Source organism: Passer domesticus, chromosome 4 (assembly GCF_036417665.1).
Source record: "Passer domesticus isolate bPasDom1 chromosome 4, bPasDom1.hap1, whole genome shotgun sequence".
NCBI lineage: Eukaryota > Metazoa > Chordata > Aves > Passeriformes > Passeridae > Passer > Passer domesticus.
The window spans coordinates 3,147,489-3,174,310 of NC_087477.1; the positions used below are offsets into that span (position 1 = coordinate 3,147,489).

Below are 26,822 nucleotides of genomic sequence, written 5' to 3' on the forward strand. Positions count from 1 at the left end.
CTCAGTCCCTTTGGTGGCTGAGAAAAATGGTGAAAGCAATAGGAGAGCTCATATCACCAACAAGTTGCTCAAGGTCTGGAGTCCCTGGCTGAATTTTGGATTCTTTGATCATGGCGCAGCTTTGATGGCACCTGGCCTGCTGGAACCAGATGGGCTCCATCTCTCTGTTAAGGACAGAAGGATTTTAGCTGATGAGCTTGCAGAACTTGTTGAGAGGGCTTTAAAGTAGGTTTGAAGAGGGAACGGGATGCAGCTGGGCTGTCTGGAAGCAGGCCCAAGGCTGGTAAGCCTGAGTTAGGGATGAAATCAGCAGCCCAACTGAGGTGCATGGATACCAGTGCACACAGCATGGGTAACAAACAGCAAGAGCTGGAGGCCATGGTCCAGCAGCAGAGCTGTGATGTCATTGCCATCACAGAAACGTGGTGGCATGCCTCACATGGCTGGAGCACTACACTGGATGGCTACAAGCTCTTCAGGAGAGACAGGAAAGGGAGAAGAGGTGGAGGTGTGGCTCTTTTTATTAGAGAGGCTTTGGACACCATGGATGTTGAAATTAGTGATGATGAAGTGGAATGCCTATGGGTGAGCATTAGGGGGAAGGCCAACAAGGCTGACATCCTACTGGGAGTCTGTTATCATCCACCCAACCAGGAAGAAGTGGTGGACAACTCATTCTACAAACAGCTAGAGGATGTTTCAGGATCATCAGCCCTTCTTCTTGTAGGCGACTTCAACTTGCCAGACACATGCTGGGAACTTAGTACACCAGAAAAAAAGCAGCCCAGGAAATTTGTAGAGTGTGTGGAGGACAAGTGTTGGTTGCAGCTGGTGGGTGAGCTCAGCAGGGGAGGGACTATGTTAGATCTGCTGTTTGCAGATAGAGGTGGGCTGGGGGGACATGTGGTGGCTGGAGCCCGCTTGGGGCACAGTGATCATGAAATGATAGAATTTGTTGCATTGCAAGCTGATCTGTAGTCAACATTAATCAAGTTCTAAGAAGCAGTCCAGCTCAGCTCCATGAACTAGCCTCTGTGTCTGACTGACAGAAGCTCACATGCAGTGGGAACTCTCCTAGGATGCAGACATTGTCTTGGTTCAGAGTCTGGGGGCACACAGATAGACCAATGAGCTGTCTCGGCCCAGGAGATTTGAATGGGCTATAAAAGAACACTCCGGACAATAAACAATGCTGTTTTTCTGAGGAAACACGAGTGGTCTGTTGTATGTTATGTCTCAGACAGGGGAACACCAATGTATCAAGAATTCTTGGTATTTTGTGAAAACAGGAGGAACATCAATAAGACTTCATCAATATGACTTGCAGAGGGCAGACTTTGGCCTGTTTAGGAGACTTCTTCAGAGAGTTCCTTGGTAAGCAGCCCTTAAAAACCAAGGAGTCCAGGAAAGGTGGGCATGCTTCAAAACAGAGATCTTGAGGGCACAGGAACAGTCTGTCCCTGGCTGCCGAAAGATGAGTCAATGAGGCAAACGCCCAGCCTAGATGGGCAAGGAGGTTTTGGAGGAATTTAGGAATAAAAAGAGGATGTATCATCTTTGGAAGGAGGGTCAAGTCTCTCAGGAAGTTTTTAAAGGAGCTGCTAGAGCACGTAGGAAAAAAAAAATTAGGGAGGCCAAAGCTCAGTTTGAAATTTAAATGGCGACTTCTGTAAGGGATAATAAAAAAATGTATTTACAAATATATCACCGATAAAAGGAAGGGTAAGACCAACCTTTGTTCTTTGTTTGATGTGGGAGGGAACTTAGGAAGTGCAGATGAGGACAAGGCAGAGGCGCTGAACACCTTCTTTGCCTCAGTCTTTAGTAGGAAGACGACTTGTCCTCAGGACAAGTGTCCTGCTGGGCTGGTAGATGGTGTCCGGGAGCAGAATGGGCCCCCTGTTAGCCAAGAGGAGGCAGCCAGAGAACTGCTGAGCTGCTTGGATGTTCCTAAATCTATCGGGCCAGATGGGATCCACCCCAGGGTGATGAGGGAGCTGGCAGATGAGCTGCTGAAGCCGCTCTCCATCATTTATCAGCAGTCCTGGCTCACTGGTGAGGTTCCAGATGACCGGAAGCTTCCCAATGTGACGCCCATGTACAACAAGGGTGGGAAGGAGGATCCTGGTAATTATAGGCCAGTCAGTCTGACCTCAGGACCCAGTAAGGTGATGGAACAGTTTATACTGAGTGCCATCACACAGCACTTACAGGATGGCCAGGGTATCAGACCCAGCCAGCAGGGGTTTAGGAGGGGTAGGTCGTGTCCAACCAACCTGATCTCCTTTCATGAGCAAGTGACCTGCCTGGTGGATGCAGGAAAGGCTGTGGATGTGTCTATTTGGACTGCAGAAAGGCCTTTGCACTGTCTTCCACAGCACACTCCTGGAAAAGCTGCAGCCCAGGGCTTGGAGAGGAACACTCTTTGCTGGGCTCAGAACCAACTGGATGGCTGGCCCAGAGAGGGCTGGTGAACGGTGCTGCACCCAGCTGGCAGCCAGTCACCAGTGGTGTCCCTCCGGGCTCTGTGCTGGGGCCAGCTCTGGTCAATGGTTTTATTGACAACATGGATGAGGGGATTGAGTCTTTCATTAGCAAATCTGCAGACAACACTAAGCTGGGAGAGTGTGTTGATCTGTTGGAAGATAGAAGGACTCTGCAGGGAGACCTGGAATGGTTGGAGCGATGGGCAGAGTCCAGTGGGATGAAGCTCAGTAGGTGCAAGTGCCCAGTGCTGCACTTTGGCCACAAGAAGCACCTGCAGTGTTCTAGGCTGGGGATAGTGTGGCTGGACAGTGGCCAGGCAGAAAGGGACCTGGGGGCACTGGTCACAGCCAGCTGAACATGAGCCAGCAGTGTGGCCTGGTGGCCAAGGAGGCCAATGGCTCATGGCCTGTGTCAGGAACAGCGTGGCCAGCAGGAGCAGGGAGGTCATTCTGTGCCTGTACTTGGCACTGCTGAGGCCGCACCTCGAGTGCTGTGTCCAGTTCTGGGCCATCAGTTTGGGAAGGACATTGAGTCGCTCGAGCACATCCAGAGGGGGCAACGAGGATGGTGAGGGGCTGGGAGCACAAGCCCTGGTGAGGAATGACTGAGAGAGCTGGGGGTGTTTACCCTGGAGAAAAGGAGACTCCAAAGTGACCTTATCACTCCACAGCTCCCTGAAGGGTAGTTGTAGTCAGGTGGGGTTGGTTTCTTTCTCCAGACAGCACTGACAGAACCAGAGGACACAGTCTCAAGCTGCATCAAGGGAAATGTAGGTTGGATATTAAGAAAATATTTTCCACAGAAAGAGTGATAAAATTCTGGAATGGCCTCCCAGGGGAGGTGGTGGAGACACCCTCCCTGGATGGGTTTAAAAAAGACTGAATGTGTCACTTGGTGCCATGGTTTAGTTGTGGTGTTGGGACATGGGTTGGAGTGGATGATCTTGAAGGTCTCTTCCAACCTGGTCATTCTGTGAATTCTGTATGAATACTGAGCATCTGCAGGGACACAGCCTGACCAGCAATGTCAGCAGGTGAAAAATAAGTTTTGTGAATGGCCCTTTGATGAAGCAAAACATTTACAATCAGGGCAGTCCATTCATAGAGATGGGGGCACACTCTGGGGGTACAGCTAAGGCCATGAGGTCACAGCAGGGCTCTGGGGTCACAGCAGGCTGAGCTCACAGCAGGCCCTGAGGTCACAGAGGTGCCAGAGCCCTGTGGTTGCACAGCAGCACAAGGAGCCAGCAGTCAGTCCCTGAGCACAACTGTTGCGGCAGCAGCGGCGGTGGCAGCAGCGGTGCTGACATTGGGACAGCGGTGTCGGGACAGCGGTGGCAGCAAGAGCTGCGGGACTGGCAGAGGGCAAGGCACCATGGCCCTTGCTCTGCGCCTCCTGCTCCTGCTGCTCCTGGCCGTGGCCCTGCCTGCCAGGGCTGCCCAGGCTGCTCCGCTGCAAGCGCGGCGAGCAGGTGAGCCAGCAGCCTGGCTGCCCTTTCCCGGCACAGAGCTCCCTGCTCCCCGGGAAGCGCTGGGGATGGTTTTGCCCAGGGCTTTAGGGAGGGTTTCCTCTGTGGGAGGGAGAGTGTCCCAAGGGGCCCTGGGCAGCCCCATTTCCCTTTCCTCTCCCAGAATGTTACACAGGGCAGGGAAAGAGGGTGGAGAGTGGCCAGGAGCCAGCCCAGTGTTCCCCAGGCCCCTGTGCAGCTTTGGCCATGTCCATTCACAACTGGCTCCCATGGCCTTTCCTTTCCCATTTCCTGTACCCAGCTCCCTGAGGCAGAAGGGGATAAAATGCAGCATGGAAATAGTTATGATCTCTGCTCCCTCTAGATTTGGATGGCAACATAAATTATTTGCAAGTACTGGTGAATGACACTTTAAAGATCTTGGAAAATACTGGAGGCAAGTTCTGAATTTCTGTTTTATCTGATAGAATAATCAGTGTCAATGTGGCAGGATCTCATTCATGCCACTTTCCTCAAGGTTCTGTCAGGGTTGAAAGGCTGAAAAATTTGCTCTGCTCCCTTCTGGAGCCCTGAGGGATCCCACAGGATCGCTGTCAGTGGGAGGAAGGAGCATTTAGTTGTCAGTCTTCCTCCCGTGTGCAATGCCAGTGTGTCCTTCCATGTGCTCTGTGCAGCCACAGAGAAGAGCAGAGAGGGAAGGGGTCGGGCCCAGGGCTGTGCCTTGGGGCTGAGCCTTGTGGGCAGCCTGAGAATCTCCTGCAGTGCCACAGCAGCTCTTCTGTCCTCCCTTTCTTTGCAGCTGAACCTGCTGGTGAAGGTGGTGCAGCTTCCCAAGCCACGTCCAGGACTGAGCCTCTGGGAGATGCTGAGGGTAGGTCAAGGCCTTTCCCCTGGGTGAGCTGCCAGCTCAGAGCCCAAAGCTGGGCCAGGGGGGCAGCGTTGCAGGTGCCAGCACAGAACCATGCACGTGTGTGCCCTCGGCCTGCGCCATCCCCTCACCGCTCCTGCGGCTCAGTGGTGCCCGTGCAGATCAGCAGAGATGGCAGAAGCTTCTGTGGCTGTTGTGTTACAGATGTGTCTGCAGGGACGACTTCTCCAGCTCCTTTGCTGATTCCTACAGAGAAGCCTGCCTCCCATGGCAGGGGTGAGTAGTGTGTCCCTGCTGACCCCACAGGCTGATCCCTGCTTTTGTGGGATCTGTTCCGAGGAAATAGAAATATTCCTCTTAAGGTCCCCTGAGAATGGAGAACAAACCCAGAAGGAACAGTAAGTCCCTGGAGGCATCCAAACACATGGAGAAGATGCCGAGTGATCTGGAATGATGCCATGGTGGATACATTTCCCTCATGCTTCCCCTGGGACTCAGCAGCCGGGGCTTTGGCTGCACATCTGGAGACACCGTGCCTGGCACAGTGGGAAGGGATCCATGGCAGCCTCTCTGCCCTGCTGCTGCTTTCACGCCCTGCAGGGCTGCTTCCCAGCTTGGCCTGGCTGCGGCTTCTGCCCAGCCTCTGCAGGAAGGCATTTGGCATCAGCTGACAGGCAGCTCAAACTGCACCACAGGCCATGCCCACCCTGAGATCCCCTGCGATTTTGCAGTCTCCAGGCTGATCACTAATGGCGGGTGTATTGATGAAAGTGGGCCCTGTCCTACCTAGGATGTTTATGTCTTTGACAAGAATTGCCTCTTGAAGATGCCGCCTCTCCAGTGGGAATCGGTCTTACCTGATGAGCTGTTGCTTTTCCTTTCTCCACAAGTGGATGGAGAGGCTGTACAGAAGGCGGCGTTTCCCAAAGGAAGCACTGGCTCCATGCCAGCCTCGGCTGCAGGAAGAGAGGCGATGCCAGGCACAGGCATGGGAGGTAATTGCTGTGCCTCTGGACTTGAGACCTGCTACGGTTTGAGCTGCCCTCTCTGCTGCCTGGCAGTGCAGGCACAGCCCAGACAAGACTGGCACAGCCCTGGGGAATTATCCCGAGCAGGCTCAGGGCACTCGGGTACTGAGCAGTCCTGCTGGGGTCCCTGCGTGGGAGGCAGATCCTGAAACCTAGGAGCGACTGCATTCCCATGGTGGGGAATTGACAGAGCAGGACAGGAAGGCTCCAGTGTGTCCTGAGGGGCCTGCTAATGTCCTTTCCATTCAGGGAGGAATTTCAGGGGGAAGAGGAATAGAGGGAGAGAAGAAATGAGGGAGGGAGGGAGGGAGGGAGGGAGGGAGGGAGGGAGGGAGGGAGGGAGGGAGGGAGGGAGGGAGGGAGGGAGGGAGGGAGGGAGGGAGGGAGGGAGGAGGGAGGGATGATTGTGGCTGTGCCTGCTGCATTTTTTCAATAGTGCTTTAGCAAGAGTTTTAGCTCTGGGAGTGGGAGAGCCCAAATGCACTCCGGGCTGCTCCAGCCACCTCGCCAGGGATGTTACACAGGGCCTGCAAAGAGGATGGGGATTGGCCAGGAGCCTGCCCAGAGCTCCCCAGGCCCCTGTGCAGCTTTGGCCACGTCCATTCACATCTGGCTCCCACAACCTTACCCAACCCACTTGCAGTGCCCTGTTATCTGAGGCAGAGGGGGCCACAACACACCAGGGAAATGGTTCTGATCTGTGCTCCCTTCTAGATGGGGATGGCAAATTGCATTATTTGGATGCCCTTCTGGATGATGGTTTAAGACTCTTGAAGAATGCTGGAGGCAAGTTGTCCCTGTGTCTTTCTTAACAATATCCTGACAGTGCTGCAGGTGCCAGCACAGAACCATGCACGTGTGTGCTCTCGACCTGTGCGATCCCCTCACCGCTCCTGCGGCTCAGTGGTGCCCGTGCAGATCAGCAGAGATGGCAGAAGCTTCTGTGGCTGTTGTGTTACAGGTGTGCCTGCAGGGAGGACTTTCCCAGGTCCTTTGGTGGATGTTGCACGCAAGCCCAGCTCCCATCGCAAGGGTGAGTGGTGTGTCCCTGCTGACCCCACAGGCTGAGCCTTGCTTTTGTGGGATCTGTTCCTGGGAAATGGAACTCTGTTGCTCTAAGGTCCTCCGAGGGGAAAGAACAAAGCTACCGGTCACAAAAAACCCCATGAGCCACTCAAAATCACGGGACAAATGGTGAAAGAATTACTGCAAGCCGAACAAGGTGGGTGCATTTCCCTCATGCTTCCCCTGGGACTCAGCAGCTGGGGCCTTTGGCTGCACATCTGGACACGCCGTGCCCGGCACAACGGGAAGGGATCCATGGCAGCCTCGCTGCCCCACTGCTGCTTTCACGCCCTGCAGGGCTGTTTCCCTGCCTGGCCTGGCTGCAGCTTGTGCCCAGCCTCTGCAGGAAGGCATTTGGCATCAGCTGACAGGCAGCCCAAACTGCACCACGGGCCTGAGATTCCCTGCGATTTTCCAGTCACTGGGTAGAAGAGAAAGGGCACCTGTTCGGAGAAGGGAGGGCCCTGGCCTGCCCAAAAAGTTTATAGGAATTTTCCTGATTCTTACTGATGTCTTTGACAAGCATTCCCTCCTAAAGATGCCACCTCCCCAGTGGGGAACAGCCCCACCTGATCCAGCCATCCCTCTTGCTTTCTCCAGAAGTGGATGCAGAGGCTGGGCAGAAGGCGGCATTTCCCGAAGGAAGCAGTGGTTCCGTGCCAGCCTCTGCTGTAGGATTGGAAGCGATGCCAGGCACAGGCACAGGAGGTAATTGCTGTGCCTTTGGGCCTGGGCCCTGCTGAGATTTGAGCTGCTGTCTCTGCTGCCTGGAAGTGAGGGCACAACCCAGGGGAATTGTCCCGAGCAGGCACAGGGCACTCGGGTACTGAGCAGTCCTGCTGGGGTCCGTCCGTGGGAGACACTTCCCGAAACCTGGGAGTGACTGCACGGGGTGCCCATGGTGGGGAAAGGACAGAGGGGGAGAGCAAGGCTCCAGTGTGTCCTGAGAGGGCTTACCTCTGTGCCCTTGGGCCGTGGGAGCTGTCCCAGCAGATCGAGGAAGGGCAGCTGGGAGGACAGGCAGGAGGGAGTTTGTGAGGGATACTTGCAGCACTGCCTGCTGCAGTTCTCCCCAGGGATTCAAGGAGCATTTTCCTTGTGCGACTGAGAGAACCCCCACGGGCCCTGGGCTGGTCCAGCCACCTCTCCAGGGATGTTGCACAGGGCCTGCAAAGAGGATAGGGATTGACCATGAGCCTGCCCAGAGCTCCCCAGGCCCCTGAGCAGCTTTGGCCTTGTCCATTCACATCTGGCTCCCATGGCCTTACCCGACCTACATGCAGTGCCCAGTTCCCTGAGGCAGAAGGGGATCCCAGCACATCATGGAAATGTTTCTGATCTTCTAGATTGGGATCAAGACATGGATTATCTGGAAAACCTGCTGGATTATGGCATGAGACTCATGAGAAATCCTGGAGGCAAGTGCTCAATGTACCTTTCCGGAGAGAATACACAGTGAGCAGGTGGCAAGAGCTCATACATTTGCCCTTTCACTTAAGATAATCTGAAGGTTGATGGAATATGGAAAATTTGCCCTGCTCCCTTCTGGAGCCCTGAGGGATCCCACAGGATCACTGTCAGTGGGAGGAAGGAGAATTTAGCTGTCCATCTTCCTCCTGTGTACAATGCCAGTGTGTCCTTCCATGTGCTCTGTGCAGCCACAGAGAAGAGCAGAGAGGGAAGGGGCTGGGCCCAGGGCTGTGCCCCACGGCTGAGCCTTGTGGGCAGCCTGAGGATCTCCTCTGCAGTGCCACAGCAGCTCTTCTCTCCTGCCCTTCTTTGCAGCTGAACCTGCTGGTGAAGGTGGTGCAGCTTCCCAAGCCACGTCCAGGACGGAGCCTCTGGGAGATGCTGAGGGTAGGTCAAGGCCTTTCCCCTGGGAGAGCTGCCAGCTCAGAGCCCAAAGCTGGGCCAGGGGGGCATCGCTGCAGGTGCCAGCACAGAACCATTCACGTGTGTGCCCTCGCCCTGCGCGATCCCCTCACTGCTCCTGTGGCTCAGGCATGGCAGCTGTTTGGAAACAGGAGAGCCCTGACACTGCCATGAAAGCCTAGACGTTTTCTGAAACCTGTCGTTGTCGAGGTGGTCACGACACAAAGCAGGGACCAGAAGCAGTTTCAGATGGCAACAGTTTATTATTGAACATGGCTGACCTTTTATACACTCTTTAATTGTTTATGTTTCTTCTACCCTAACTATTGGATACAATAAATCAACATAACATCATTGGTGAAAAGTTAGTGACTTAACTAACTTTCTAAATATACTTCATGCAGCTGTGAAGTTCTTATCTTTCTTCAGTCTCTCAATTCTCTTGGTCTCCTTGGTTACAGCCTTGGAGAGAGGTCCTTATCAGCTTCTTCTTTCTTCTCAGCTTCTTCTTACTCCTTTAGCTAAGAGGCCCGCTGTTAGCCCCTTCCACAGAAACCTATCCCCATTTTAACGCGCATGACATCCTGAAGATGCCGGCACCCAAATCAGGAACTCTTCCATCTAATCCAACTGTCCTTTTTCCTGTCAGAAGTGATGGACCAAACATCTGTGCAGAAGGAGGCACATCCTGGAGGAAGCATTTTCCCATGGGGAGCCCCTGCTGCAGGGAGGAAGGCGATGCCAGACACGGGCACAGGCACAGCAGGTAATTGCAAGGAGCCCTGCCACCAGCCCAGGGCCAGAGCCAGCCCTGGCTCCCGACTGGGCAGGGGCTGCGCTGGGTCCTGACAGGGCCTGAGCCTGTCCCCTGGGGCTGGGGGAGCTGTCACGGGGCAGGGAGGGCCAGGGCTGGCAGTGGCTGCTCAGGGATGGCTTTGGCCCGTGTCCCTGGCAGCAGCCACTGCCCAAGCAGCTGCGCTGCCCCCGGGCTCTCCTCCCGGCCTGCTGGGCTTTGTTGGCTGGCACAGCCTGTGCCAAGGGCCGGCAAGGTGCCTGCAGGCCCCAGCTCTGGGGGAAACAGAGAACGTCCTGCCCGTATCCACCGTGCTGCCAGCTCAGCAGTGGAGCACAGCACGGGCTCACACTCTCCATTGCTCCCACAGATGCAGCCGGCACCACAACACGTGTTTCCCATGCCCAGGAAGGCCTCGGAAGTGTCTTCTATATGGGAACAGGCTGCTGGGCAGGGGTAATGGCAGGCCTGCTACTGTTGGACCTTATTCTCATATTGTGCTGTGTCAGAATCTGGTGTTACTGGAAGAAGAAATGGTGAGTGGTCATCTTTCCCTGAAAGAGCTTCTTTTGAAAGTCTAATGTAGACAGGAACCATTCCCACTGAGGTTGCAGTGGAGTTCTGGCCAGTCCATGGTTCTCCAAATAACTCTGCTGAGGGTTCTGCTGCTGCCCAGTGCTTCCATTGGCCTCTCAATTGCTGGGCCTTGTCCTGGGGGCCCGCTGGGGCTGCAGCCAGAGTTGGCTCCCACTGAGGCTGCCTGGCCAAGAGCAGCCCCAGGGGCACAGGGCAGAGGCAGAGGGAGGTGGGGAGGAGAAAGAGCAGGGCAGAGATTGCCCTTGAAAGGCAGAGGCGCTCTGGGGCCCGCTCCTGGCCAGGCACCCTGCCCAGAGCCGTGCCCTGCTGGCCGGGGCCTTGAGGGGCAGCTGTCCAGCTGGGCCCAGCTGTGCCAGCAGCTCCAGCCGTGCTGGGGAGCCTTGCCAGCTCTGGGCCCTGCTGTGCACGAGGCTCCCTGTGTGCCACTGGCAGCTGGGGCCTCAGCCACCTCCTCTCTCCACAGGAGCACCTCTGGCACTTCACAAGACCGGCCAAAGGCCTCAGCCATGGAGAACTTGGCCTGTCATCATGCATCTGCGTGCCAGTGTCCATTGTCCCTTCCTGAGGTACATTACCACCTTATTACTGCAAATACGCCGCAACCACTGCCTAGAACAGAACCACCTCTCCCTGAAGGGACTGGCGTCGCTCTCCATCCAGGACAGGAGGTGCAGCCTTCTAGCCACTTCATGGATTGTTGAAAAAGTTATGATTACTTCTAAAATTTTTAAATGTTTATTAAAAACCTTATTAGAAATATAAGAGGACACTGAATAAAGACAATTTTACGGCGCCGGGAGTAGAGGATTTTTCCCACCATGTGCTCATCCACACAATGGAGGTTTCACCTTTTAACTGTTTTGCTCTTATTAATGTTCTGTCCATCGACTCCTTCTTTGATGTCCAGTGGTGGAGTTTACTTCCTTACATCTCGATTGGAGGTCAGGTGCTGCCGTCGTAGCAATTTGACCCTCTTATATGTCCCAAACTCAGGTAACTCCATGATAACACAACAGGGGGTAAAACATATCTATAAATATATAAAACTTCTCTTAACATATATGCATGATATTTATCCTTTAATTGTGAGAGTCAACTGTCACATTACTCATCTATCACAGGCTTGAGTCCAGCTTCAGCTCAGGTGTCGGTGTGCTACCACCTGCACTGGCGGAGCTGCTCGTCTGGGCACAGCCAGGCATGGGCAGGCAGCAGCTGGGCATGGGGCTCATTCGACCAACAGCACCCTCATGTTATCTTTGTCTTTCATTTTGAAACATTTAGATATGTTTATCCTTTGTAGCATTGAGAAACGTTTTTCATAGAATACAGACACCAGATATTTGTTCCCCTTTCCTCCAACACTTCTGTATTTGTCCAAGTAGTTTTACAGTCAGGGAAACCTAGAATCTTCTGACACATTGGCAATAAAAAGTAAAATTGCCTTTAATTTTTAATGTTTAGTCTTACACAGCCTGGACAAGACCGGCATAGCTCAGGGGAAATATCCCAAACAGTCTCAGGGCACTCGGGTTCTGAGCAGTCCTGCTGGGGTCCCTCCGTGGGAGACACATCCCAAAACCTGGCAGTGACTGCACGGGGTGCCCATGGTGAGGACAGGACAGAGAGGGAGAGCAAGGCTCCAGTGTGTCCTTAGTGGGCCTGAGCCTGTCCCCTGGGGCCGGGGGAGCTGTCACGGGGCAGGGAGGGCCAGGGGTGGCAGTGGCTGCTCAGGGATGGCTTTGGCCCGTGTCCCTGGCAGCAGCCACTGCCCAAGCAGCTGCGCTGCCCCCGGGCTCTCCTCCCGGCCTGCTGGGCTTTGTTGGCTGGCACAGCCTGTGCCCAGGGGCGGCAAGCTGCCTGCAGGCCCCAGCTCTGGGGGAAACAGAGACCGTCCTGCCCGTATCCACCATGCTGCCAGCTCAGCAGTGCAGCACAGCACGAGCTCATGATCCCCATCGCTCCCACAGATGCAGCCAGCACCACAACACGTGTTCCCAATGCCCAGAAGGGCCTCGTAAGGGGCTTCTATATGGGAACAGGCTGCTGGGCAGGTTTAATGGCAGGCCTGCTTTGTCTGGCATTTATCTGCATCTTATGCTGTGTCCAAATTCATTATTACTGGAAGAGAAAATGGTGAGTGTTTTCTTCATCTTCCCCTGAAAGAGTTTCTTATGAAAATCTAATGCAGACAGAATTCGCAGGGAGGCCGCCATGGAGTTGTGGCCAGTCCATGATTGTCCAAATAAGTCTGCTGAGGGTTCTGCTGCTGCCCAGTGCTTCCATTGGCCTCTCAATTGCTGGGCCTTGTCCTGGGGGCCCCGCTGGAGCTGCAGCCAGTGCTGGCTCCCACTGAGGCTGCCTGGCCAAGAGCAGCCCCAGGGGCACGGGGCAGAGGCAGAGGGAGGTGGGGAGGAGAAAGAGCAGGGCCAAGATTGCCCTTGAAAGGCAGAGGCGCTCTGGGGCCCGCTCCTGGCCAGGCACCCTGCCCAGAGCCGTGCCCTGCTGGCCGGGGCCTTGAGGGGCAGCTGTCCAGCTGGGCCCAGCTGTGCCAGCAGCTCCAGCCGTGCTGGGGAGCCTTGCCAGCTCTGGGCCCTGCTGTGCTCGAGCGTCCCTGTGTGCCACGGGCAGCTGGGGCCTCAGCCACCTCCTCTCTCCACAGGTGCTCCTGTGCATCTTCAGCAGATGGGCCTAACAACACAGGCAGCGGGAACTTGATAGTTTATCCCAGCTCTCCACTTCTGCCCATATCTGCCCTGCCGTGGCTGCAGCAGCGTCATGAGGCCATCCCAAAACCCATCCTTCCAGGAGACCCTCTGCCCCTGAGCCCCCTGGTCCTGTTCCCCGGCCAGGAATGAAGGTGGGCATCCCCTGTCCGCCAGGGCAGGGCTTGGCCCATATTTCATATTTAAATAAAAGAATAAAGTTTTCACAACTATATCCGGGTGGTAGCACCAGCAAAGCCCACCCGGCAGCAGCAGTGGCTGAGCTCCGTGCCCAGGAGCAGCCGTGGATGGCCACGGTGTGGGCAGGCAGGAGCCAGGCAGGGGCTGCTGTGGCCAGCGGCGGGGCCCCGAGGGGATGGGGGAGCCCATGCTGAGCATCCCTGGGCTGAGGGCACATTTGCTTCTGTGGGATCATCTGGGCCTGGACCTGAAGAGGCAGAAAGGGATATTTTGGTGTCCCTGCTGAGGGGTGCAGGGATCCCTCATGAGGCACAAAGGAGTATTGATGGCCTCTCCTAAGGTGTGCAGGGATCCCTCATGCGTTGGGCAGCAGGGTTAAATTTGAGGGGGTTTTTTACTCTTCTCAGCACAGCACAGGGACACTTGGCCGAGGTTTTGCCAAGGTGGGAGAAAGCCTCTTGCAAAAGCTTGGGCCCAGCCTGTGGGCACAGCGGGCGGGCGCAGCCCATCCCCTGGGCCAGTCCGGGCTGCTCAGGCCGGGCCGGGCCGGGCCAGGCTCGGGCCCCGGCAGGGAAGGGCCGCGGCCCTGGGCTCTGCTGAGGCTGTTGAGCTCCGGCCTGCCCTGTGCTGCAGCCCAACACATTGACAGCCATGGCCGTGCCCTGGGCCACCGCAGGCACCCGGGGCTACAGCTGAGGCCGCGCCTTCTCCCACTGAAGGGAGGCTGGCTCTGTTCCCTCGCAGGGCACAGCTTAGCTCCCAGCACCTTTGGGAACCTGCCTGCCGGGGAAGTGCTGGGAGCCAGAGAGTTCCAACCCTTCTCACTGGGAAGTGTGTCTGGTGGTGCAGGGATTTTAAATTTTTTTTCCCTCTAAATTTGTGTCCTGGGAGAGGGTTAAGTTTGCTTGCTCTCAGTAGGGCGCTTTTCTTCTTGGCAGTCAATGGGGCTTCAATGCAGCCAGGGTTGAAGGAGGATGTCTGGCCGCTTGGGCGGTGGTTGTGGGACACCTTGGCTTCATCCTTCCTTTGGCTGTTATTTGCACTGGTGCTTGCGGAGGCATTTTACAGTAAGAGGCTTCAGTTCGTTCCTCTTGCTGCCAAAAACTGAGAATAAACCCCTTTAACCTCTTTAGTATTAAGAGGCAGGCCTTACATTCTTGACTTGCTGGATGCACAGGCCATTGGCATCACAGGGCCTTCTTGGTGGGGTCTTCAGATACCCTGGTGGTCACTGAAGAAGGAAGCTGATTTTTCTGGGAAAAAGACAGTTTCCCATGTGTGGAAAAGAATAACCTGTCACTTCCCTATCCCTTTCTCTGTAAAGTGATACAAGCATGTGCATTCATCTATCTCTGTCTGCCTTGCCAATCCATTTATCTATCTATCTATCTATCTATCTATCTATCTATCTATCTATCTATCTATCATCTATCTTACTAATTTATTGTGGTGTTGCATTTTATTCAAATGGTATGCTCTATCTCGAAAATGTACCCCTCAGAAATGTATGGTTTATTCCAAGCTGTGTTCCTCCCCTGAAGTCCCATGAATCTGCAATCCCATTGACCCAAATCTTATTTCGCACCCACTTTGAATTTCCCTCTTAAGCTGTACGAGGAAGACCAGATTCTCTCATGGCCCATCTCTCCCCTAGGCTCCCCCTCTTTCCCCCTCCCTTTCCCTTTCCCCCTTCTCCCTCAGAAACCATGTTACTCCCGGGGCTGGGTCCCCCAATAAACCCTCATCTAATCAGCACCCTCAGAAGCCGTGTGGAGTCTCCTTGCGTGCCTGCTGCTGCCAGCGAACTCACAGCCCAGGGGGCCCTCTGGGGACTCCCCGGGGAGCTCCCCTCAAAGGAACTGCTACAATCTATGAAATATTTCTATGCATGATATTTTGTTTATTCGTAAATTATGACACATCTCTTGAGAGCTGGAAAATAATACCATCCATCTTTGATATAACAAAGCTTGGGTGGAGGAACAAACCTGAACTGTGATTTCCTTCTTGCTAGACATATGCGGGCTTGTTTAGATTGACTTTGAACTGAAATCCTGCAAAGATGGAAAATGACTGGTGGCCATCACTCTGATTTCCGTAAAAGCCATTTTTTCATTTTAATTTTTTTTTCATCTATGATGGCTGGTAAATACCTGTCTTCCTTAAGCTATGTGCTGGCAATACTGGAGGTAGAAAATAACATAATGCTGCATAGTTTAGATACTTGATAGTTTTCTTGTGAAATTTTATGGCAGTATCTCCTGCCCCAAAACTAAAGCAGCAGGTCAGCTACTGAGCACAACTTACTGCATAGATGCAGCTCATGTTTCTACAGTGGAAGTGGCTTTTTGTTCTTCTGCATGGGTATGAAACACTACCAATTGAAAGGCCGTTTACAGAGCAAAGAGCCTTGTTAACTGTTGCCTGGACTTTGGGAAGGTGGTAGCTGTTACATCAATACCCAGCAAACTGCCGAAATTATTTTTTGTGACTACTCTCTTGTGATTTTGGCCTGGCTTCTTTAGGAGGTTCAATTTTCATTAGAAATGGCACAGTGGAGCCAGTGCTGCCTCAGGACAGGTGGAGCTGGGACAAATGGCTCATTGATTTTGATCTCAACAAAAAGCCACCTGAGCTCCTCATGACAGCAACCCCACGGACTGGAAATGGATCCATTAAAACTAACTAATCACAGAGCTTTTAACTCGAAGCTCTGACACATGGAGCTTGTTCACTTCTGCCATGGAAGAAGGGAGTTTGAAGACAAAGAGGTTCAACAAGGAGATCCATGTACAACAAAAGTGTTTGTATTTTAGCAAATGAAGTATCTTAGATGTGAAACTTCATCCGTACTCCAGTCTTATCCCTCCATTTACCCAAATTCTCTGTCTTAATTCCTTAGTCAGTAGGAAAATATGACAGGGAAGTGTAGATCCTCCTTTCCTTCTTGAGCTGGGCAGCTTGTAACCTTTTCTTCTCCCACAAACAGGAGCAGACAAATGGGAATTTTGTCATGAAACCATACTTGGGAAAGTTTGCCCTGTGTTTGTTTTTGTCCCGAAGTAACTGAGATTCATCGGAGTATTTACAAGGCATAAAGGATGGATTTATTTTGCTTGCTAGAATTTTGATTTTTTTAGACCTTTTCTGCTGCAGAAGAGCCTGGCACTTGCACAACTCTTGCCCCATGCACTTCTCCAGTGCTTCTTGCAGAGAAGCTTTGGGAAGCAGCCAGGAAAAGTGCCATGTTCATGTGTTGTTTATGGAGCCCACAGGACAGGGAAATGTGTTTGCAGTGGGCACTGCCTTTTATTCCAAGGTGTAGAAGGATTCTTGGCTGAACAGGGCCATGATATTCCCCTGCGGGAATTGGACAGCCCTGGCCTGCAGGTTACAGAGTTACTCTGAAAACCATGTACCGTCCACAAACAGGAACAAGATAGACCATGTACTGTCCTCAAATAGATGCAACAAGGAAGAACGAGCATTGTGCCAGGATGAAACCAAATGCGCCAAGCTCATCATGGGAACTGCTCATTTCGCACACCTTAGCTAAAGATGCTTATAGTGTGACAACCAACCAGTAAGTAAGATGTATGTGTGAATATAGCTACTTAACCAATGAGCATTATGCACCAGTGGCGTGAGACTGTGTATAGAGAAGGATAAATATGCCAAAGTTGCTTAATAAAGGAGGATGACATGTAGCCACATTTGTTATGAGTGTCATTACTCAGCCGACTCTCCGTGGGACCCTCCTCACCAAGGAATTGTCATTGCTGTGGGCACTGGCTGTTATTCCAACACCTGTGTCATTTGTTCTACTGGAATCCTTGTGAGAAAGGTTGTTCTTCGCCATTGAGATTTTTAGTGACATTTTTGATCTCAAACAGCCCAAAGTTTTCCATCTCACAGGTTTCTGATGCTGGTTTTCCCTTTCCAGTCTGTTGTTGGCCAAGGAAGATGCTGCTTAGATTCTGCAGGCCCCCATACATGGATACTGTTACAGGTAAAAATCGATCCAGGCAATTTAATAAAAATAAAATATAAATTTATTCACAACCAATATACAGTCACGACAGCCAACAACCAAGGACAGCACTGACCCCGGGATGGAAGCTGGGTGAACACAGATCCGCCTTCTATCGCACCCAATCCCCCCTGTTCACCAATGCCGCTTGGCAGAATCCTTTCTTATACTCTTTTTCTAGCCCGTGGCAGAGTCCCTTTGTCTTTCCTCAGGGTTCTTCATATTCATGATGTCTCTATTCTCCGTCCTGTGCTGGACAAAACCTTGTCCGGGAACTGATGTGTATCCACTCTTCGGTTACCGGAATCCCGTATGCAGATGTATGTCCTTGATGGTCCCCTCTGTCTAAGATGAACATCTCCATGGGCCACCATCGCTGGGTCTCCTCCTGTTCACACCAGTGAGAACGACAATCTCCTGTGCCGGCTGGGTTCACTTCCTATGTTAATGACACTCCTCCTACCCGACTGCCAGCTGCGGTTTGCTCACCCTGTGAAGCAATCCCCTCTTCCCTTGCTACTGTGATTTCAAGGTTTGATATTTTATTCTTATATATATATATATATATATAGTCTATCAGCAGGAATTACCATAATATACATAACAGGTACCAAGCTGAAAGTTCTCCAGTGCTCCACAGCAGCCCAGTTATCCACACGAGGGCCATGAGCAGCTCCAGAAGCTCCAAGGGATTCTAACAGATGAATTTCTGTCCCTCAGGAAGGCAGGGCTGGGTCTGAAGTACAGGGTCTGACTCTGCACCCAGCTTGGCATGGCAGCAGCTGTCCCACACTTTGTGCAAGGCACATAACATGTGCCACTCGTAATTCAGCACCGGCTTAGTCAGTCTTATAAACCTCTTACAAAAAAAAAACCAGAGCGGGCAAAAAATTATTTGTATTTAATTGGTTAGGGTGTTTTTGGCTTTTTTTTTTTTCTTGGTTCTTTGCTTTGGTGATCAGAGATCATGGAGGAAGAGACAGATTTTCTGTTCAACTTGCCTGTCAGTGTGCAGGGGGCAAGAAAAGAAGATCAGTGTTTCACCAGCTGGTTAAGAAGCTCTAAAAGCAACTGTGCTGTCCCTAATCAGGGGGTGGGGGCACTGCTAACAGCCTGGACTGTCCCCACCTGTGTTCCCCTCCTTACCAAAGTGCTGTGCAGATCCAGAGCCTTGTGCCTTGGCCCAATGGTGCAAAAATCCTCCCAGCATTGCTCTGTTTGCAAAAATGTGTTCTCATTAAGATGAAAAGCTGTATGGGTGGCCTGCAGCTAATGTTCTTTTGTTGCCTGGACCCCAGTCAGTGCTGACATCTAAATGACTGACCAGCCCCAAGCTGCTCTTAAGACTGATTTGATCAAAGGTACTGAAGCTCTGTTGAGTGCAAATTCTCCAGGAAAACAAGCACAGGAACTTGGATAATGTTGGTGGCAAAATCAGAGTGCAGAGTTGAACCTCTGAGGACACCTCACTGCTGCCTCTCCCCACCCTTTTATTTTAAATTCATTTCATATTCTGAGTGTGAGCTCTTGCATGAAATGGGTCCTCAGCAAGGAGCTGCTGGGCCTCCTGGCTGTGTCCCTTTGTGCTCCCAGTGCTTCTTGAAATAAATGGGGTAGGAGTTCTTTCTCCTTTTTACTGCCTTTATTAAAAAGAATCAGCTCAGGTGGGGAGAAATCAAAGGGTCGTGCCCACGCCGCCGGAGCTCCCAGGAGTGGCACGGAGGAGGAGGATGATGCAGCTGTGTCCGCTGGTCTGCAGGCAGAGCTGGGGATTCCGTCCTCACCAGAGATTAGGAGATTCCGCCTTTTTGGTCCAACACCTCGGGTCCTCTCTCTAGTCAACATCCTTTCAGGTTAGGGTGAGAAACAAAAAGGATCCAAGCAGGCACTGGACTACGCTCCCATCCTTAGACATCACCTAGGTCCCCTAGTTCTATGTTGGCTCCTTGTTTTTAGGGGTTTTCCTGGAAAACTGCAAAATTTGGTGCAATGTATTTCTCATCTGCATACTGGCTCTGATGCCACTGCCATTCTCCTGGTACCTGCAGGGTCCCTGTGGCACTCCCTGGCAAGCATCAGGTGGAATATGGTTAATCACCAACCATTAACAGGTAATTGAAGAAGAACTCTTAACAATGAAGCTAACTTAACAGCAACTGGTCCAACTTGTTTTAACTTTGCAAGCTTAAACAAAAATAGATAACTTTTTATTCATAACAGTCCCCCCTCTTTTTCTTTGATCAGGCTTAAGCTTAAGCTTGCATCAACTTACAGTTTTTGCCTCATTAACATAGAATTTCTTATATTTTTTGTATTGATTATAAATTTCCTGAGCACTCTGGTGATCATATTTACCCAGCTTCATTACTTTTTTTTTGGTTTTTTCAGGTTAATCTCTTTAGAGATCCTTAGGTTATTCTGCACAGCAGATATCACTATTTTAATTAAGCAGGGAAATAAGAACAAACTAACAAGTGCACACACTGTGAAGGTTGTAGTTTTCTAACTTTTTTTGAAAGTCCATAAATTATCCCACCAACTGGAATCAAGTACAGGAATCCTTTTTTGATTTCTTACATATGCCAGTTTTCTTATTTCATTTAAGATGTCTCTCATGACTGCTACAGCTAATTTGATTTGATAAATTACTGTTTTGGTTTGGGTGAGTTGGTCATTAATATGGTTAAGAGCTAATGTGGTCTGATTCAATATTATCTCTAATATTGCTTGTAACTTCATAATTTGGTTTAATATATACCGCTTCTTCAATTTGTTTTTTCTTAAATTCATCGTATATAGGGACTCTTGTACTTGATCCAGATTCTTTGGGAAATATAAAGAAAGCTTGTTTTATAATTCTAATGATGCAACTGCCAGACCAGTCTCTTGGCAATTTAGTGGATGTTGTGGTACCATTGACCCAAAACAGGTGTTTAGGGGTTTCCTGAAATATATTAGCTTTTGTTGTGCTCTCCTAATATTTAGAAATATCTTTTCCTTTGACCAGATTTACCAGGCTTGCTTTAGTAGTATCACGTTCAAAGCACCACCAGGCTTCTCCTACAGGGTGCTCTCCCAGGAGTGGCTGCCTAAATGTGGCGGTGTTCTGGGCTGTGCAATATATTTTCTTGTTCTCTTGATAAAGGATCAATTGGGAGAGATTAACACAATTATAGTTTAAATTGGTGTGGACTCTCAGCAAGGAACTTACTTCTTTCTCATAGGGAGGTTGGTAGCACTCACTGCACGGCTCTCTTGGGCTCCCCAGAGCACCCCCAGCAGTCAGAGCCATTGCTACTACCCTTCCCAAGAGTCCAGTATGGGTCATCTTGCACAGCCTGCCCACCCGGCCTTGCCTCTTGAGGATTTTACTGAGAAGAAGTTTCCAAGCTCTTTAGAGTCTCTTGCTCTTCTGGTTAAACCTCTCTTGATCTGTCTCTGCTAATTTGGTCTCTCCTAGGGGAGCACTCTGCAGAAGATTAACCTGGAGTCTTTGGTACTAAGTTGGGAGGACTTCACCAGAATTACTTATTAACAATTTTTAACTTGTACAAATTTCTTGAAACACTTTAAGACATGTTATGATTCTAAACTTTTGTCTTATGCAGTTCATCAGTCTTTTTGATATGTCAACTTTAAGTCATTTGGTCCTTTTATAATAGTATATTCAGCTGAATTGGCTCCTGATGTGGTTGAATCTTGTCCTGAGTTAGGGTGTGAGGATGGTGTGGAATCTGGTCCAATACCAGAGGGAGACACTGACCAATCTTGTCCAATGCCCGGGGGTGGGACTGGTCCTTTAATTCTCGTGATGTGGGTCTAACCTTTTTCTCTGGTCCGCACAGCAGAATTAGCGATGACAAGTGCCTGAAAGGGGCCTTCAAATTTAGGCATTAATGGTCTACTATTCCAGGATTTTATCAGAACCCAGTCTCCTGGGTTCATGTCGTGTGCTTTTGTATCAAGAGGGGAGGTTTGGGGGAGGTATCCTTTTTTTCTAAATCTTTCTAGGGTTCTTCCAATGACTTCTAAATATTTTCTGGTAACTTCTTCTTCCAAATAGTCTCCTGTGCTATAGGGTGTTAACAAGAATGGCTGTCCAAACATCATTTCATAGGGTGAAATCTTTATATCAGACCGGGGTCTTATTCTGATGCGCAAGAGCGCTAGGGGCAAACACTTTAGCCAATTCATTTTTGTTTCTTTGATTAATTTAGTCAATACATTTTTGAGAGTTTTGTTCATCCGTTCCACCCTCCCAGAACTCTGGGGGTGCCACGGAGTATGTAATCTCCATTTTATTCTTAAGGCTTTTTGCATTTTGCAATGTTTGGGCCACAAAGTGTGGACCTCGGTCTGAGTCTATGGTATTCACCATTCTGTATCTGGGGATAATGTTTTCCAAGATTACCCTTGCTACGACTTGGGCTGTTTCCCTTTTGGTTGGGAAGGCTTCTACCCAGTGAGTGAGATGATCCACTATAACTAGTAGATGTTTGTATCCTTGTTCTGGGGGCATCTCAGTAAAATCTATTTGTATGCTTTGGAAAGGTCTTAGAGTTAGTTCCCTCCCTCCAGGTGTTACTTTTCTCATGACTTTCTGATTTACTTTTTGGCAAATTAAACACCCTTTTGTGATTGCTTTTGCTAGGTCATATACACGTATGCACAGGTTATTTCTTAGGAAATGATCACATAGTCCTTGGACTCCTCAGTGGGTTAATTTATTTAGTTCTGTTAGCACTGTCCCGGCAAGTGCTTTGTTTAAAAACACCCTTCCGTCTGATGTTAACTACTCCCCTCGTTGCCTTTGGTGTAACTTTCTATCTTTTATAGCCTTTAATTCTTTTTCACTAAATATAGGTTTTTCTCTTTCCTCCTCCTCGGGTGTGGTTTCTGTTTTAAAAACTTTCACTGGATCCCCTGGTTCTAAAGCTGCTTCCTTTGCTATCTGATCAGCCAATCGGTTTCCTTTAACTTCAAGGCTGTGTCCTTTTTGGTGCCCTTTTATATGGACTACTGCTATTTCTGTTGGTTTTTGTAGAGATTCCAATACAGACTTGACTAGATTCTCATGAGCTAAGCTTTTTCCACTTGAGCTTAGATATCCACGCTCCTCCCATATTTTCCCAAATGTGTGTAATATCCTAAATGCATATTTGGAATTTGTAGAAATGGTTCCCCGGTCTCCCTCCAATAAGTCTAATCTTCTTTTCAGGGCATATATTTCACAACTTTGGGCTGACCAGGTTTGGGGTAGTTTTCCTTTTTCATCAATTTGTAAAGTTTTTCCGTCTATGATGGCATAACCTGAATCTCTTTTTCCACCTACTACCCTTGAAGAGCCATCTATAAACAAAATTCTTCCAGTTGTTAGAGGTTGATTTTCTAAATCCTCTCTTACTTTGTTTTGGAGACTTATCAATTCAAGGCAATCATGTTCTAAATTCTCGATAGGCTCTCCCATAAGGAATTGTGTTGGATTGAGGGCGTTTGATGTAATGAATTCTAAATGATCTGTGTTCATTAGTATTATTTCATATTTTAATATTCTTGCATTGGTTAGCCACTGTTGAGCTCTTTGGCTCAGCACTGTTTTAAGATCGTGAGGGGTATGTACTTTAATTTTTCCTTGTAAGGTCAATTTTTGGGTCTCTTCTATCAGAATAGCAGTTGCTGCTACTGCTTGTATACAAAGTGGCCAGCCTCTAGCCACTGGCTCTAACAATTTGGAGATGTAAGGTACAGGTTTTCTGCAGCCTCCTCACTCTTGAGTTAGTACACCGTAGGCTAGACTTCCTTCAGCACTTACAGAAAGATCAAAGCTCTTCTTGAGGTCTGGTAAGCTTAGGACTGGAGCAGAAGACAACTTCTCTTTTAGGTTCTCTAGTTGTTGATCGTCTTCTGCTGTTCAAATTATGGGATCTGGGGCTACCAGCTTATCATATAAAAATGTCACACTTTGTGTGTATTGATCCAACCATAACGTGCAGTATCCAAACAGGCCTAGAAGCTTTCTCACATCTCTTTTTGTTTGTGGAGCTGGGAGAGATAGGATGCCTGAAATTCTGTCAGGACTCAATTTCTTATATCCCTCTCCTATTATGTGCCCAAGGTATGTTACTTCTGATTGTACGAACTGTAGCTTCTCTTGGGAAACTTTTAATCTTTTCTCTCCCAGAAAATTCAAAAGTTTAATGCTAGTTGTTCTGACCTGATTTTTTCCTTTCCCTGATACCATCAGGTCATCAACATACTGCAGGATTTGTACCTCTTTTTCAGGAACAAACTGTTCTAACAAACCCTCTAGGGCTTGTCTAAAGAGGTGGGGTGATTCAGTAAACCCTTGCAGTAATCGGGTCCATCTTAGCTGTTGTTTTCTTTTTGTACTTGGGTCTTCCCATTCCGAGGCAAACCAATCTCTACATTCTGCTGCCAGAGGACACGCCCAGAAAGCATCCTTCAAATCTATAATAGTGAACCAAGCATGTTCTCTTGGAATTCAGCTTAGAAGATTATACGGGTTGGGCACAACCGGATGTCTAGCAATGGTTTTCTTGTTTACCTCTCTTAGGTCTTGTACCAGCCTGCATTTCCCTTCAGCTTTCTTAACTGCCAGTACAGGGGTATTGTGCGGTGACATACAGGGTTCCAAAATTCCCTCTTGCAGCAGCTGTTCAATAACTATGGCCAGCCCTCTCTTTCCTTCCAGGGAAATTGGATACTGTTTGACCCGTATGGGTGAAGTATCATCTTGCATTTTTATTGTTATCGGAGGAATGTCCCGCTTTCCTCCTTCAGCCCACACCTCTGGGCTTATTTCAGCAACATCACCTTGGGATAACTTCATTATTTGTACCACCATCTTCTCTTCTCTTCTCTCAGGACAATTCCTACTCCCAAATGAACTTGTAGATCTCTCCCTAACAAACGTTTTTCTAGTTTAGGCAGGTAGATCAAATTTGCTTCACACTGCCTTGAGTTTCCGATTATTTTTACATTCTCGATCGCTGAGGCTCTAAATGGTTTCCCTTCAGCCCCTAATACTTCACAGAATTTTCTACCAATTATCATACTTTCTGGTATTTTGTTGAGACAGGACTTATCTGCTCCTGTATCAACCAAAAATTCAAATTCCCTATTTTGGGTTCCCACTTCAAAGTTTACCAAGGGCTCTTCTAGGTGTTGCATTGTGTCCCCTAAAGTATAGAGCCCTTGACACCCCTAATCGTCACCTCTAAGCATTTTCTCTAAGGCTTCTTGTTCTTTGGCTATTGCTTCATCAAGGGTCAGCTTTTTACAAAACCTTCTAATGTGCCCAGTCTGCTCACAGTAATAGCAAGGCCTTTCACTTAAAGGGACTTGAGGCCTCTCCATTCCTCTTGTACCTGATGGTACTGGCCTATCCTTACCTGCTCCTGGTGGTGGATTCCTCTACTCTTTTGTGGCCTTGGAGTGTAGGAAAGAGTTGTTTGCTCCTACATTTTCTCTAGCTATAGAGACCATGATCCTAGCTTTGGCCTTTGCTTTTTTTTCTTCCCTCCTTAAATACACTTTCAATGCTTCCTTCAATAACTCATTAAGGTCTTTTTCTTGCCAATCTTCAATCTTTTCCAGTTTTCTCCATATATCAGGCCAAGATTTAGTAAAAACTGGACCTTTAATAGCACTTCACCCTCTTTGGTGTCTGGGTCTGTTCTAGAATACAATTGAAAGTTCCGCTTTAGGTGATTAAGCCAAGTAGCAGGAGTTTCATCCTTCTCTTGTGCGCCCGCGAATGCCAATTTTGTATTAGTTCCTTTGGGAACTGATTCTCTGATCCTTCCAATTATCAGAGACCTCTACTCCGTCATGCCTTTCCTCCCTTCCTCCTGATTAGGGTTCCAATTGGGATCCACTAGTGGCAATTTGTCTTCACCTGATGGCACTTGGGGTCCTGGACAATTACCCTTTTCCCAAAGTCTTATGCTAGCAGCTCTAATCATTCAGGACTCTTCTGGGGAAAATAATATATTTAGAATAGAATTCATCTCCCCCCAAGTGTAGATATTTGGACCTAAGAACTGATCCACTTGGTTAGCAATGCCCACGGGGTCTTAACTAAATTCCCTAACTCCTTCTTGAATCCTCTCACCTCAGAGGCATGTAGAGGAGCGTTTACAAAAGCAACACCTCTTGCTACTCCTTCCATAGGAACTTCTCTAAGGGGAAAATGTCTCTCTACTTTGGAGGTCTTGGATCAGGTACCGCAGTATGGCCCATCTTCAGACACAAGATTACTCATTTGAGGGGTATTAGCACTAGCTTGGACCTGCTGTAGGCCAACGGCTGTACCTGGTGATAAGAGGTTACTAGGTAAGGAAGCATTTGTGTCCCAGTTAGGAGGAGGTGGAGGGACAGCAGTAGGAGGGAGAGAAGAGCTTGAGTGCATGTTAAGTGGAGCTGGAGAAGGGGTGGAGCATGCAGCAGGTGGAGTAGGTATTAGGGGTGGTGCAGAAGCAGCTAAAGGAGTCGAAGTGGGTGGTGAGGGAATGGCCCCCATGGCCGCCGGGGGAAGAACTGGATCTGCTATTTGAGGTGCTCGAAGGAGAGGATTATAAGGTGGAGGGGCATCAGGAGGCAAGTAGTGTAGGGGGTCCCACCTTTTGGCAATCTCTTTAACTTCAGCATCTCCTCTTTCATTCCCCTCTTTCTTCCTCTGCACTTTACAAATTCACACTCCTTCGTCCTTGATGGCATTCAACCAACAAGCTCCATAGAACAATTGCTCAGGATCGGTATCCTCTGGAGATGTCAGATACTGACTCAGCTGTTGACACATCCACTTGTCTTTTCTCCCACACCACAGCCATCCTCCTTGTACATCTAATTCTGGCCACACTTCTAGACAATAGTGAATCATCTTAACTTTATCTAATCCTTCTGTGGCTTCTATAGAGTCCCATCTCTCTAATAGTTCACCTAGGGGACTGTGGGGAGGTATAGTCCTCAGTCTCTGGCCACTTTTCTTACTATTGCACCCTCCCATTTTTCCAGCCTCAAAAAAAAATCACAAAGATGATTTTATCTTAAAGGAAATATATCTTACTTAAGAAGTCCCAACCTCCTCCACCAAAACTCCAATTTCTCTGACCCTTTTCGTCAGGACTTTGTTGAGGCCTTGGCCTCGCGTGCCAAGACTCAACAAACAAACAAAACAACAAAAAAAAAATTCCTCGAGACCCTGGCCTCTGAGGCTGTATGCCTGACCTCCTTTGTCAGGACTTTGTTTGCTTGCAGGACTTTTAGACTTGCCCGAATTCTTCTTGGGACTTCTGAGTTTGCCTAACCTCTCTTGTCAGGACTTAAAACAAAAGTATTGCCTGATTTTCAGTTTGCCTGACCTTCCCCTGTCAGGACTTATGCTTCAGGGCTTGAAAAAACTCAAGATAGGCTTCCTCTGCCAGACCTCGTGCCTGACCTCTGTCATCAGGACTTAAAAACAAAACTGCCTGATATTCTAAATCGCCTAACTTCCTTTGTTAGGACCTCTATCAGGGCTTTTGGGGTACGTGCCACTCACACAGCTATTTCCTCCGCATGCCCGGAGGGGGGTCCTCTTTACCCCTTTGGAGGCGCCTCAATCACCAGTTCCACTCGCTTCCCCCTGTTCCCGGCCGGCCCCCTCGGGGGGGTGTGGAACCGCGGTACTGAGGGGTCCTCAGGGGG

At 49.8% G+C, this 26,822-nt stretch overlaps 1 protein-coding gene and 1 long non-coding RNA gene across 3 annotated transcripts in view; both read left to right on the forward strand.

Moving 5' to 3' along the window:
• LOC135299814 (zinc finger protein 271-like) overlaps positions 1 to 26,822 on the forward strand; it is a 593,489-nt gene that overhangs the window by 381,963 nt on the left and 184,704 nt on the right. The gene's annotated exons all lie outside the window — the stretch shown is intronic.
• Positions 8,696 to 13,118, forward strand: LOC135298401 (uncharacterized). 2 transcript variants are annotated; one of them, XR_010360379.1, is made up of 4 exons: positions 8,696 to 8,773; positions 9,438 to 9,554; positions 12,149 to 12,314; positions 12,841 to 13,118. It is a non-coding gene; the product is annotated as an uncharacterized LOC135298401 (long non-coding RNA). The 2 variants fall into 2 exon arrangements; XR_010360380.1 differs by lacking the exons at positions 12,149 to 12,314; positions 12,841 to 13,118 and adding an exon at positions 9,952 to 10,038.